Genomic DNA, 12,522 nt, shown 5'->3' with positions numbered 1-12,522 from the left:
TGTCCAAAAAAATACCAGTATTACATATAAATATGAGGAAAATTAATAAAAAAATACTCATGAGCAAGGGGGAACTTTGTGTAAAAACATATTTTATGCCTTTATAGAACTGGTAACTTGATGGGTCTGGTTCCATGGCTGGGTTTATTTCCAGGTATACTTTGTAGCTCATTTTTAGGATTTCTTCTTATTTGCAAACCCCTGAAAGTGTTCTCCAGCCTTCGAGTTCTAGAGAAATCCACTGCCCTCAGTCTGGTGGCAGATTTGGCCTCTATGTTCCAGGAGCAAAAGTGATTAAAACACAGCAGCTTCAGAGCAAACAAAGGTAGAGCTGAAGCATATTTGGGGTCCCCCCTGCACACCCAAGTTGTATGCACTGAGAGGTACAGCGTCTGTTCTCTGGGCTCCAGGCCTCTGCCTGCCAATTGTGTAGATTGGGCCATTGAGAGAAACCCTGATCGGCAAACCACAGATTGCAAACCTTAGATTGCAGCTGAAGTGTCTTAAATAATTATTCACAATTATAATGATAATAAAAATCACATTGGATAATATGTTACAATCTACAAAGGATTTCAGCTCAAGAGCAAATCAAAGTTTGTGATGCCTTGAAAGAGCTAAACTAAATCAGCATATATTTGGTAAAATTTCTGGCATGAGGGAGGTGGAGTATTGATAGTGCTAGAGTGAAAGAGCGAAGATTTTAATAACTATTTTTCCTGTCCCTTTTTTATAAAAAGCAATAATGTTTTGCTAGCATATTTGTTTTAAGAAAGTTCAATGGCCTTGTTTTTTGGAGAGGACGTTGACAGTACTTGGAGAGGCAAAGTGAGAGGACATAGAAAAGGCCGAGCAACTCAAGCATTTGGCAAACGAGCCCTCCAGCTAAAAGATAACTCACATTTTTTCCTAAGTTGATCAAAACAGAGGAAAGAGGGGAGAATGCAGGAGAGAGAGAAATTGCAATAACATAAATGCCAAAGAACAATAAACTCATAAATGCAATCACATTTGGGCAGAAAACCTTGATTCTATTTTATTTTTCCCTTCTCTTTTTTTTTTTTTTAAATTATTTATTTATTTTTTTTAATTACATTATGAAAAATATGAGGTCCCATTCAACCCCACCGCCCCCGCCCCCCACTCCCCCCACAGCAACACTCTCTCCCATCATCATGACACATCCATTGCACCTGATAAGTTCATCTCTGAGCATCACTGCACCCCATAGTCAATGGTCCACATCATAGCCCAGACTCTCTCACGTTCCATCCAGTGGGCCCTGGGGGGATCTATAATGTCCCGTAATTGTCCGTGAAGCACTATCCAGGACAACTCCACGTCCCGAAAATGCCTCCACATCTCATCTCTTCCTCCCGTTCCCCACACCCAGCAGCCACCATGGCTACCGTTCCCACACCCATTCCACATTTTCTCTGTGGACATTGGATTGGTTGTGTCCATTGCACATCTATGTCAAGTGAGGGCTTAGATTCCATATGGGTACTGGATGCACTCCTCCCGCTTCCAGTTGTAGACACTCTAGGCTCCATGTTGTGGTGGTTGACCTTCTTCAACTCCATGTTAGCTGAGTGGAGTAAGTCCAATAAATCAAAGTGTAGGAGCTGAAGTCTGTTGAGGCTCTGGGCCTGGGTGTCATATTATCAGTCCAGAGATTCAAATCCCCTACATATATCTTAAACCCAGCACCGACTACAATTCCAATAAAGTAGCATGCAAGTCTTTTGAAAAGAGATCCCCTCTGAGTCCAATTCCATCACGCAGAAACACCAGCTCCAAAGAAGGGCTATCTGTCATGGCAGTGAACCCCTTCTGCCATGACCATAGAACCCGTGGGTCTCTTTATCCCTCAAAAGAACCAATACCTGGGGTTGTATCTACCTTATCTGTCTCTTAGACTCTGTTCAGTTGTACATAGGGGTATTCCTTCTGACAACCTCCAGACTCTTTTTTAGAGACTCACAGCCTTATAATCTCATTTCTCCTTTCCATTTCCCCCTTACATTAGGTCAAACAGCTTCCCGAAGTCATGTCATTATATGTAGACAGGTATATTCTGCTGTTCCGCATTGAATCTTTAATTCAAGGTCATTTTCTAGTTGCTTCTTCAGCTGGTATGTTGTAGTGATCCCTCGGTACCAGGGAGGCTCATCCCCGGGTGTCATGTCCTGCTCCTCCTTTATTTTATGGTGTGTATAGTTTTTCTCCCCAAATCACAGTTTTGTCATTACACCAATGCCTGTGCCGTTAAAAGAAGCTGCGGAGAAGGGGATAGCTCAGTGGTTGAGCTCCTGCTTCACATGTACAAGTCCAGGTACAATCCCTGGTACCTCCAAAAAAAAAAAAAATTCTGCGTTGTTTGTTTGTTTTTTCTTTTTCCTCCCGCTATGGTATCCATCCTATTTTTGAAGGAATTTTATCTTCAAAGGCCTTTCTTGGTCTTGTCTTCTGGTATATGTCTATGTTAATGGGATCCTGCAAAATCCACATTCCCCATGCCCTGTTTCTCTCAGGCATCACGATGCTCTTAGCCCACTCTTGCCTTCTCGCTTTTTCTCAAAGAATTCTGACTTGATCTCACCTCAGGAATCTGTACTTGCTGTTCCCTATGACTGGAATTCTTTGCCTACAGCTCACACCCTCTTGAGCGTCCTCTCTCTCACACACGCACAGCTCTATCACCTCCTCAGAAAGGCCTTCCTTTATATATAAGTGTATATATAAATGAGATGGCCCTTAACCCTTTCCTTACCCCTATCAACACATCTGCCCTTTTTTCAAAAATGGCGTTTCTCATTACTTGGTGTGATATAAAAATTAGTGTATTTTCACACATGGATTTTTACAACATAGGTTGTCACAAAATCCTACTGGCAGGTGGAGATTATGTGTTAGTGGCACATGTAAATACCAGGAGGGCAGAATATTTGACCTGTCCGATGAATTCCATGAGCTGGTATATATTAGATGCTCAATAAATATTTGCTAAGTGAATGAACTACTGTTTACCACTTATATCATTCTTTTCTTCTCACTTGGATTCCACTTTATTTTAGAGAATTCTAAGTACCTGTAATCAAAGGTCTTTCATGTTTAGTCGGTGAGGCTGTAAGTACTATTTGATTTGTTGAAAGGTTTAATAGGGAATGAGCTCCCTAAACTGTAACCAGCCATCAAAACATTCATTGGCTTTTACCACACACTTATTAATACCCCATTAATACTGTGTTTTGAGAACACTATCGCCGTAAGTAGGATGCATATGTCTGAAATGCTCAAGTTAGACAATCTGTGTGCATAGCTATTTGCACACATTAATAAGTACATCACAGGTTGCCATCTATCTTTTAAAAATACCAACTTCCTATACTTGTATTATAAATAACAGAAATAGGGACATAGTGATCTACAGTTGATGCATGCCTTATTATCGCTGAGGTTCCCAGAGAAAGTAGACATTTTGAACAGTGTTTGCCATGGCTACTCCCTTTTCTAGAACTTTTCTAATGCCATTACATTTTAGAGTCTCCCTCTCCCACTGAGATGCTAAGTGCAGTCAACGTTTATTGTGCACTTTCTATATGCCAGGCCTTCTGCCATGCCCTTTCCATGTATTTCCTCATTTAAGCCTCCCTAGTCTGTTTGGCAGATAAAGGTATATTGTTTTCATTTTAGAGATGAGAAAGCTGAAGCTTAGAAAAGCTCGTGCAGATAGTCATTGGAGGAGCCAGGAGTATGCCCTGGCCTGTCAGCTTTCTAAGCATCTGCTCCTAAACTTCATATACCACCTCCTCTGCTTCCTGGCACCTGAATCATGTTGAAATCATAGAGACCTTCTGTATTAGTCAGCCAAAGGGATGCTGATGCAAAATACCAGAAATCTGTTGGCTTTTATAAAGGGTATTTATTTGGGGTAGAAGCTTGCAGTTACCAGGCCATAAAGTATGAGTTACTTCCCTCACCAAAGTCTGTTGCCACATGTTGCAGCAAGATGGCTGCCCACGTTTGCAAAGATTCAGTCTCCCTCTTCCTCTCCTCTAGGGCTCTGTGGTCTCAGCTTCTTCCAATATCAGCTGTAGGCTGGGATAAGTCTTGTCTCTCTCCCAGGGCTTGTTCCTCTCCAGGTCCAGCTACTCTCTTCTCTCCATAAGGTTAGCTATAGAATATCAGGCAAATGGCTCATCTCTCTTCCCAGGGCCTCTGCCATGTCTAATGTATCTGCCTCTCTGTTTACTTCCTGGGGCTCCAGGTCAAAATTCTCACTCTCTTCTCTGCTGTCTAGTTTTCTCTGTGAGTCCCTGCCCACCAAGGGGGCAGAAACTCAACATCCTACTGACGTGGCCCAATCAAAGCCCTAATCTTAATTTAATCACACCCAGAGGAACAGACCATTTTACAAACTTAATCCAATATCTATTTTTGGAATTCATAAATAGTACCAAACTTTTACACCTTCCAATCACCTAGAACCCCCCAAAGGTATTGCCCAGTGGTTGCATTTCTAAACCAACAAAAGAAAACCACCTACAGACTAACTTGGGGAATAATGGTTGGTGGCTGAAGGAGTTCCAGGAGCTGGCTGGCGTGGGCACACAGGCAAAGTTCATCAAGCAGCATCTGCTGCCTGGAGAAGAAAAGGAGCCCAGAGACCTGGCCAGGGGTGAGGGTGGGGCAAACAGGAGCAACATAGGAAAGAGCCCACTGTCAAGTCCAAGGAGTTTGAGGAAAGAGCGTCTAAAGCTTTCTTCTTATTACCCTGTACTTTCAGCTTTGATCTGAAGGGAAAAATTGGTTGAGTCTCTCAACTAGATTTACTTTGTGACCTGAGGCATATTCGTTCGGGCAACTCGAGTGTTACATTTTTCTCACTGCCGGAATTTTAAAGGGATATAATTTATCAAGCACTTTCCAGTTTTACCATTCTCGTTCAGAACAACCTGCAATCTTCAATTTCTGAAATGATTTTGGTCCTGAAGTAACTTTCATTTCTCGTGGTCTTCTGGAGCATTCCTCAATTTTTTTTCATATTCGAAATTTTATGGGAGTACCATGCTTCCAGATTACATGTATAGATTGTCCAAAAGCAAGTCCTTGGGATCCTAGGCCAAAGAAGTCATTTCCCCAGAAGTTTTGCCCCCTTTACAGGAGTATTAACCCTTTGCTGACTTGAAGGCTGCATATTCTCAATCCAGCAGTTTAGCTGAGGTACTAAGAATTTAAGGTCTACAGGAAGCAGACCTGGCCCAGTGGATAGGGCATCTATCTACCACGTGGGAGGTCCGCGGTTCAAACCCTGGGCCTCCTTGACTTGTGTGGAGCTGGCCCGTGCGCAGTGCTGATGCGCACAAGGAATGCCCTGCCACGCAGGGTTGTCCCCCACGTAGGGGAGCCCCACGCGCAAGGAGTGCGCCCCCATAGGGAGAGCTACCCAGCACAAAAGTGCAACCTGCCCAAGAAAGGCGCTGCACACACGGAGAGCTGACACAACAAGATGATGCAACAAAAAGAAACACAGATTCCCATGCCGCTGTCAACAACGGAAGCAGACAAAAAGAACATGCAGCAAATGGACACAGAACAGACAACTGGGGTGGGTGGGTGGGGGGAGTAGGGAAAGGGAGAGAAATAAAAATAAATCTTTAAAAAAAAAAAGAATTTAAGGTCTATATATTTTCAAGTTTTCAAAAGATAAATTCAGATGCATGGGCTTGTACAAAATGACAATATTAAATAAAAACAGTAATACCTTTGAATTATGTATTTTAAACATATTTGCTTGTGATGCATTCCTACATAGCAATATTTGCACACATGGTAGTAAAATAAACCAAGGGGAAGGGTGTGCAATAACTAATCTGTCCCTGATGTAATGGCTTACTTGGTTGACTTGATTATGAACTGGTAAAAAAAAAGAAGAAAGAAATTAGCCTTGAGAACCAAAGAGCAAACACCATATATTAATGTTTTTTGTTTGTTTGTTTTTTACTGGACTCAACAACTGAATCCACAGTTTTTATTGAGTGCCTTTGAAGACCCTATGCTGTGGTAGGTGCTATGGAAAAAAACAGATGTTTTAATGTAGGTTTTGATTCTTGCTCTTAAGGATTTAAAAGCCAGCATTTCAATTTGCATGTAACTTCTGAGTTCAATTACTAAACTATTAAGTTGAGAATGGAAGACTCATTTATTGAAAATGGAAATCTCATATATGTGAATTTGCTAATTTTTGAAGACCTTGGGTTGGAAACATCATGACAAGAAATGATAATATTTATTCAATATATATTATATGCCAGGTTTGTGACATCTGTTAATTTATCTTTGCAACATTCATATAAATTATGCATTATCCCCAATTTACATATAAGGAAATAGGTTCAGATAAGAAACTTGTTCAAGGACACACAGATAGTAATTCAGTCAGAGTTTGATTCTCAGCTCTATCTTACTCTAAAACCCATCTTCTTTCCGCTTCACCTCCCATCCAATGATAAAATATAAAATTAAATGAAGTTTTGATAGCTGTTTAATATGATCAATGTAGACATCCAAATAGAATAAGTAAGAATGTAAGATAGATCTTTTGCTTTGACTATGTGGCTTATTTATCTGTCTACAGTTACAAGTTAAATGGATAATTGTAATGTCTCTAAATTACTCTAGGTTTTGTGGACATAGGCTGATGCTGTTTTCTTCTGACTCTGATAAACTTAATTTTGTGTTTCTAATAGCTTCTGGCTTAGTGGGCATCTGAGAAGATCAGAAAAGATCTGTGTTTTCAGTAGTCCTGGGGCAGGACAAGGGTCTCCTCCTTTAAGGAAACTCCTTTTAGAAAATTCAGGCATAAAAGCAGATAAACTAGGAGAAAGTTTGATTATAAAACAACCTCTCTTTTTTTTTTCCAATTATTGATAGATTAACAAAGACATCCAATGACTGAATGTCTGAAAGAAAGTTAAAGACAACATCTGCATACATAGCATTTATCATTTAACCACTTCTAATTTGGAAAACTGTCTTTTAAGTGAGAATATTCTGATGCCAGGATGAAGGTCCAAACAACTCTCTCTTTTCAAGGGATTTGCCACAGATTTCCTTTCATAAGTAAACAGCTATAGGATACTTAAACTGTTATTTTAGTACATGAAGGTGATTTAAACTTCTTTTTAGAGATACATGTTCTGTTAAGTGAGGCACATCATACCTTGAATTGATTAAACACTTGCCCCACACAAGCGTGCAAAATGTTTCTCTCATGTAATCTCATTCATTCTTTTAATGATTTAAGTGGCAAACAGGGACCAAAGCAGAAATGAAGAGAAATAGGGGTGCAAGTGTAATGACCTGACCTCTTTTTTAAAAATTAGTTTTCCAAATCTTCTAAATCTTTGTGAGAACATGTAGTCATATGTTGCCCACCCACACCCTCTTCCCAACTTATGAAGAAGCAAGAAGCATTTTGTTTGGAAATTAGGTAAAATGTATTCTCTATGTTTATTTATATATATATATATATGAATGAAGAGGTTTCCAATGTAATTTGAAGGAAATGTTCCTTCAGTGAAATGAAGATTAACCTACTCAAGAATATTAAAATGTACAGGAGTTCACACTTTCTTGATCATATTTCATCATTTTTAAGACTTATTCTTAATAGACCTCCACATTACATTTTCATAAAGTGGTTTCATTTTAACAACCATTAATAGTTATTAGAGGTTAAAAAAAATAAGCCTTTATGTAGATCATTACAGCATACTTAAGTAATTTGTAATTGACAATTAAATCAGCATAGCAATGCATTATCATAAGTTTGATAGATCTGCCTTTTTTAAAATACTGAGAAGAAAGAGTTCCTTTGTAAGATGCCTTACTACCAACTATTCTTGTATTGTAAATGATCACAAAGCACACATTGTCTCAGTGTACGTGCTTGGTTATCATCTTTTACAAGTTCCTTTTGTGAGGATTTTCATGCTGTGTGTGGGAGTCAGAATCCTACTCGAAACTATGGACTTAGTGAAATGTGGAATTGGCAGCAGCCATCTTTAAATGCTTTCCTTGTCATGGTCACAATATATAAAATAAAGAGCTAGAACTTCCCACTTGGAAAGCCCAGAGTCCATACTCTCTCTTTCCCTCCCCTTGTTCTTCATCTTTCTAATGGCCAATGAGTGGGCATTCATAAAGTTTGGGATTACCATGGCAATAGCCCCCCACTGATGGTCCCATTTTGAGAATGAAGCATGTTAGCTAAAAGCAAATAGGTAACAGTAGGGCTGAGATAAATGTCTGTCCTAAAGTTTAAAATATCAAGTTTCATCATTTACTTCTTAACGTACCGAAAAAGAATTACATATTCTTTGGAATTTCCAATTAAGAGAGTGTTTTAACTTATGGCCCTTGACATAATTTGAAGATAAAGTACATTAGAAGAATCATCCTCCACAGCCAATTATGGTTTGTGCAATAAAAAGACATTTACGTTTTAGAAAATCTATTATATAATACATCACCTCTTTAGGTCAAAAAGAAGGAAAAAACAGTTTCAACAGGTACTAAATAAACTTAAACTTAAGGGGGAAACTGTTTAAAAATCAAGAATATCAAGAAAACTTTTAAACCTTAATGAAAGATAGTTATCTTAAACCAATGATTGGAAGAGAATTGAAGGTTGCAAATTATCATCATTACCATTAAATTATGTTCTGGAGGATCTGTCCATAGCAATAAGACATGAAACAGGAAGAAGAGGTATGGTGATTGAAAATACAAACAAAGGGGAAACGGACTTTGGCCCAGTGGTTAGGGCGTCCGTCTACCATATGGGAGGTCCGCGGTTCAAACCCCGTGTGGAACTGGCCATGCGCAGTGCTGATGCGCGCAAGGAGTGCCGTGCCACGCAAGGGTGTCCCCCGCGTGGGGGAGCCCCACGCGCAAGGAGTGCGCCCGTGAGGAAAGCCGCCCAGCGTGAAAAGAAAGTGCAGCCTGCCCAGGAATGGCGCCGCCCACACTTCCCGTGCCGCTGACGACAACAGAAGCGGACAAAGAAACAAGACGCAGCAAATAGACACCAAGAACAGACAACCAGGGGAGGGGGGGGAATTAAATAAATAAATAAATCTTTTAAAAAAATAAATAAATAAAAAAGAAAATACAAACATAGCATGTTATTTGCAAAGAATAAGAGTATAAACAAAAAAACAGAAGATAATCAACTAAAAATCTCCAAGAATTAAGGAACTTTTAATAAATTAATAGATGCATTTAAACATCTTAAAAAATCAATAAATCAGCAGTAACATAGGTGGAAACTTTGAAGAAAACTAAGTCCTTCTCAAGACATAAAAATTGAATGTTATAGCAGTGTTGATTTCCCAAAATCAAACTAAGGATTCAATACAAATACCAATCAAAATCTCAGTAGAATTTTTTAAATGGACAAAATTATTCTAAATTGCAAATTGAAGTTCACTTTGAAAGGAAAAAGTAATGGTTAGGGTAGTTTGCATTACCAGATGTTATACAACGTATCTTCCAAGTTTTCAAAATTAAAACAATGAGAGTCTATGATGGTTAATTTCGTGTATCAACTTGGCTGGGTTATGATGTCCAGTTGTTTGGTCAACCAAGCACTGGCCTGATTGTTAACTGTGAGGGTATTTCATAGATGGATTTGCACTATGGCTGATTGCATCTGTAATCAACAAAGGAGATTGCCTTCAGCTATTAAGGGGAGTCTCCTCATCTAGTCACTTGGAGGTCTCAAAAGCCACAATGGAGGATTTCAGAAATCAAAAAAGAGAATTTCTGCCTCCACTTTAGCCAGCGAGTTTCTCTGGGGAATTTAATTTCACTTTTATCCGAGTTTTGAACTCATGGCCTGCCTTATGGAATTCAGACTTGCCTATCCCCTTTGTTGTATGAACCAATTCCTATAATCTCTCTCTCATATATCAATATATCTATATTTATCTCTCTGTCTATATCCTATTGCTTCTTTGTCTTTGGAGAACCCTAATTAATGCAGGTACCAACATAAGAAATGGCAAATAGATTCAGTAGCACTGAATCTATCTAATACACAAACATGCACATCACACAGGGTAAAAGAATAGATATGTAACAAATGTTATTGCTAAAACTGACTCTTCAGGAAAAGGAGAAAACACAGGATGAGCTTCACCTCCCATCATGCACCAAAATAAAGTCTAGATCAATTAAACAGTAAAAATTAAAACCATCAAAATATGAAGGTAATATTAAGCAGCTTTCAGGGTGGGCAAGACCTTTTAAGTAAAAAATACAATAAAATAAGAGATTGAAATATCTGGGTCTATAAAAAAGTAAACAAAAACAGTGCCCAAAACATTTAAAAAGTCAAAAGTAAATTAAAAGTTTTAATTCTATTTGAAAAATTAAAAGTATTAATTCTATTTAAAGAATTAATATACAGAAATAGAACCATTACAAGTCAATTATAAAATCACCAGTTTATGGCTAAAACATACAGATAATGGCTAAAGCCGTTCATAAAAGAAGACATGATAGTATACATTGGGAAAAAAAATTATCTCCACTAGTATTCAATGCAGTGTAAATAAAGCAGTGAAGTAGCATCTTTCCCCTATTAAATTTGCAAATTTAAAATTAAGTAACAATCAATGCCAATGAGAATGTGGCAAATTCTGTGGAAGATGTCAACTATTGCCAATCTTTTGACAAGCAAATTGGTAATATATGTTGAGATGTAAAATAGTTCTCTTCACTCAGAAGAAAATCAGAAATGCCTATAAGCATTCCTATTTAAGCATGTTCATTTCAAGGTTATCTATAAAAGTAAACAATTAGAAACCATTCTAATCTCCAACCTTGGGGAAATGCTTAAATTATGGGACATTAGTGAAATGAAATAATTTGAAATCCTCAGAAAACATTTTTAAATACTATTATTTACATGAGAAAAAAATGTCTCTTGTTGTATTAAAAAAAAGATTTAAAAAACTATATAATCATTGTAATCCCAATTTTCTGTAGAATTATCAAGTATATGTGATGAAAATTGCCGAAAGGAAATAATCCAAAAGTTAAACAATTATTTTTCTCTGGAGGATTTAGGTGATGATAACTGTTCTTCTTTATATGTATTAATATCTATGTTTCTGAGCATGAATAGCTTTTATAATCATTAAAAACAATGAATGCAATTTTTTATTTTATTTTTTATTTATTTCTACCCACCTCCCTACCCGCCCCTTCCCCCCCCCACCCCCCCAATTATCTGCAGTCTGTGTCCCTTCACTGTATGTTCTTCTTTGTCTGTTTATCTTCGCTTTAGGCAGCACCGGGAACCAGTCCTGGGGCCTTCTGGAGTGGGAGAGAGGTGCTCAATTTCTTGTGCCACCTCAGCTCCCTGGTGCACCTTATTATGTCTCCTCTCTGTCTCTTGTTGCATCATCTTGCTGTACCAGCTCTCTGCTCAGGCCAGCTCACCACACAGGCCAGTTCTCTGCTCAGGCCAGCTTGCTGTGTGGGCCAACTTGCCTTCACCAGGGGGCCCCAGGAGTCAAACCCTGGTCCTCCCATATAGTAGACGGGAGCCCAATCACTTGAGCCACATCTGCTTCCCTGAATGTTATTTTTAAAAGAATCACATTCTTGCCCAAATTATCACCAAATCTGAGTTAAAGACATCTAAATTAAGAACATTTTAATAGCAAAGTTTTAATAGTATAATATTGGCTACTCAGTGGGAACTCAATATATTAATCATTTGTAGCAAGATGCTAAATGTAGACTAAAAGAGGAAGTTGTTTTCCAGAGAATTCTGGATAAATAATTGTGACAAGTTTTATTTCCACATGAGACAGCTTGGAACTAAAATTCAATAACTTGCTGTTCACAAACACACCAGCTGGAATGCTCTTCTACTTATGTCAACATGGTTGGGTATCATTTGAGGCAATTTGTGTTCCCAATGCCTTTGTCCACACCTAATAGTTTTGCAGAAGTTCCGGCATTCGGCCTTCATTTATAGAAATAAGAATGCAATACATTCAGGTGTTGGCTGCATCTTTTTGAGGTTCTTGTGTGCGTGTGTGTGTTTATTTTTTGTTGATTGTTTTTCCTATGAAGTATTCCTTTTGAACTTCGGAGTTTAAGCAGAGAAAGCATGATTATGGCGGGTGTAACTCTTGAATGCATAAAACAGCATCTTTAATCTCTGGTTATGACTGACACCAAACAAAATGTAGACTGTCTCTTTGTTCTCCAAAACACAGTAGAATAAGTGTGTGTATGAATGGTGGTGTGAATGTGTGTGCGTGCACACACATGTATGTTGTTCAATGTAAGAAAAAGGTTTGAAAGGTGCAACTTGAAGAGAGCTAATTAGTTTGGCATCCTTCAAGCTGTGACTCCTAAGGAGAAATTCTAATGACAGGTCCATGGCACATGCTCTAAAGGAATGTGACAATGGCCTCTGTTGGGAGGATGACTGCT

The 12,522-nt window shown here is 38.5% G+C and overlaps 1 protein-coding gene across 6 annotated transcripts in view; it reads left to right on the top strand.

The window, feature by feature from the left end:
• CELF2 (CUGBP Elav-like family member 2) overlaps positions 1 to 12,522 on the top strand; it is an 840,440-nt gene that overhangs the window by 487,480 nt on the left and 340,438 nt on the right. The gene's annotated exons all lie outside the window — the stretch shown is intronic.

Source organism: Dasypus novemcinctus, chromosome 20 (assembly GCF_030445035.2).
Source record: "Dasypus novemcinctus isolate mDasNov1 chromosome 20, mDasNov1.1.hap2, whole genome shotgun sequence".
NCBI lineage: Eukaryota > Metazoa > Chordata > Mammalia > Cingulata > Dasypodidae > Dasypus > Dasypus novemcinctus.
The sequence above is the reverse complement of the archived record's forward strand: the minus strand, read 5'-3'. Positions and strand labels throughout refer to the sequence as shown.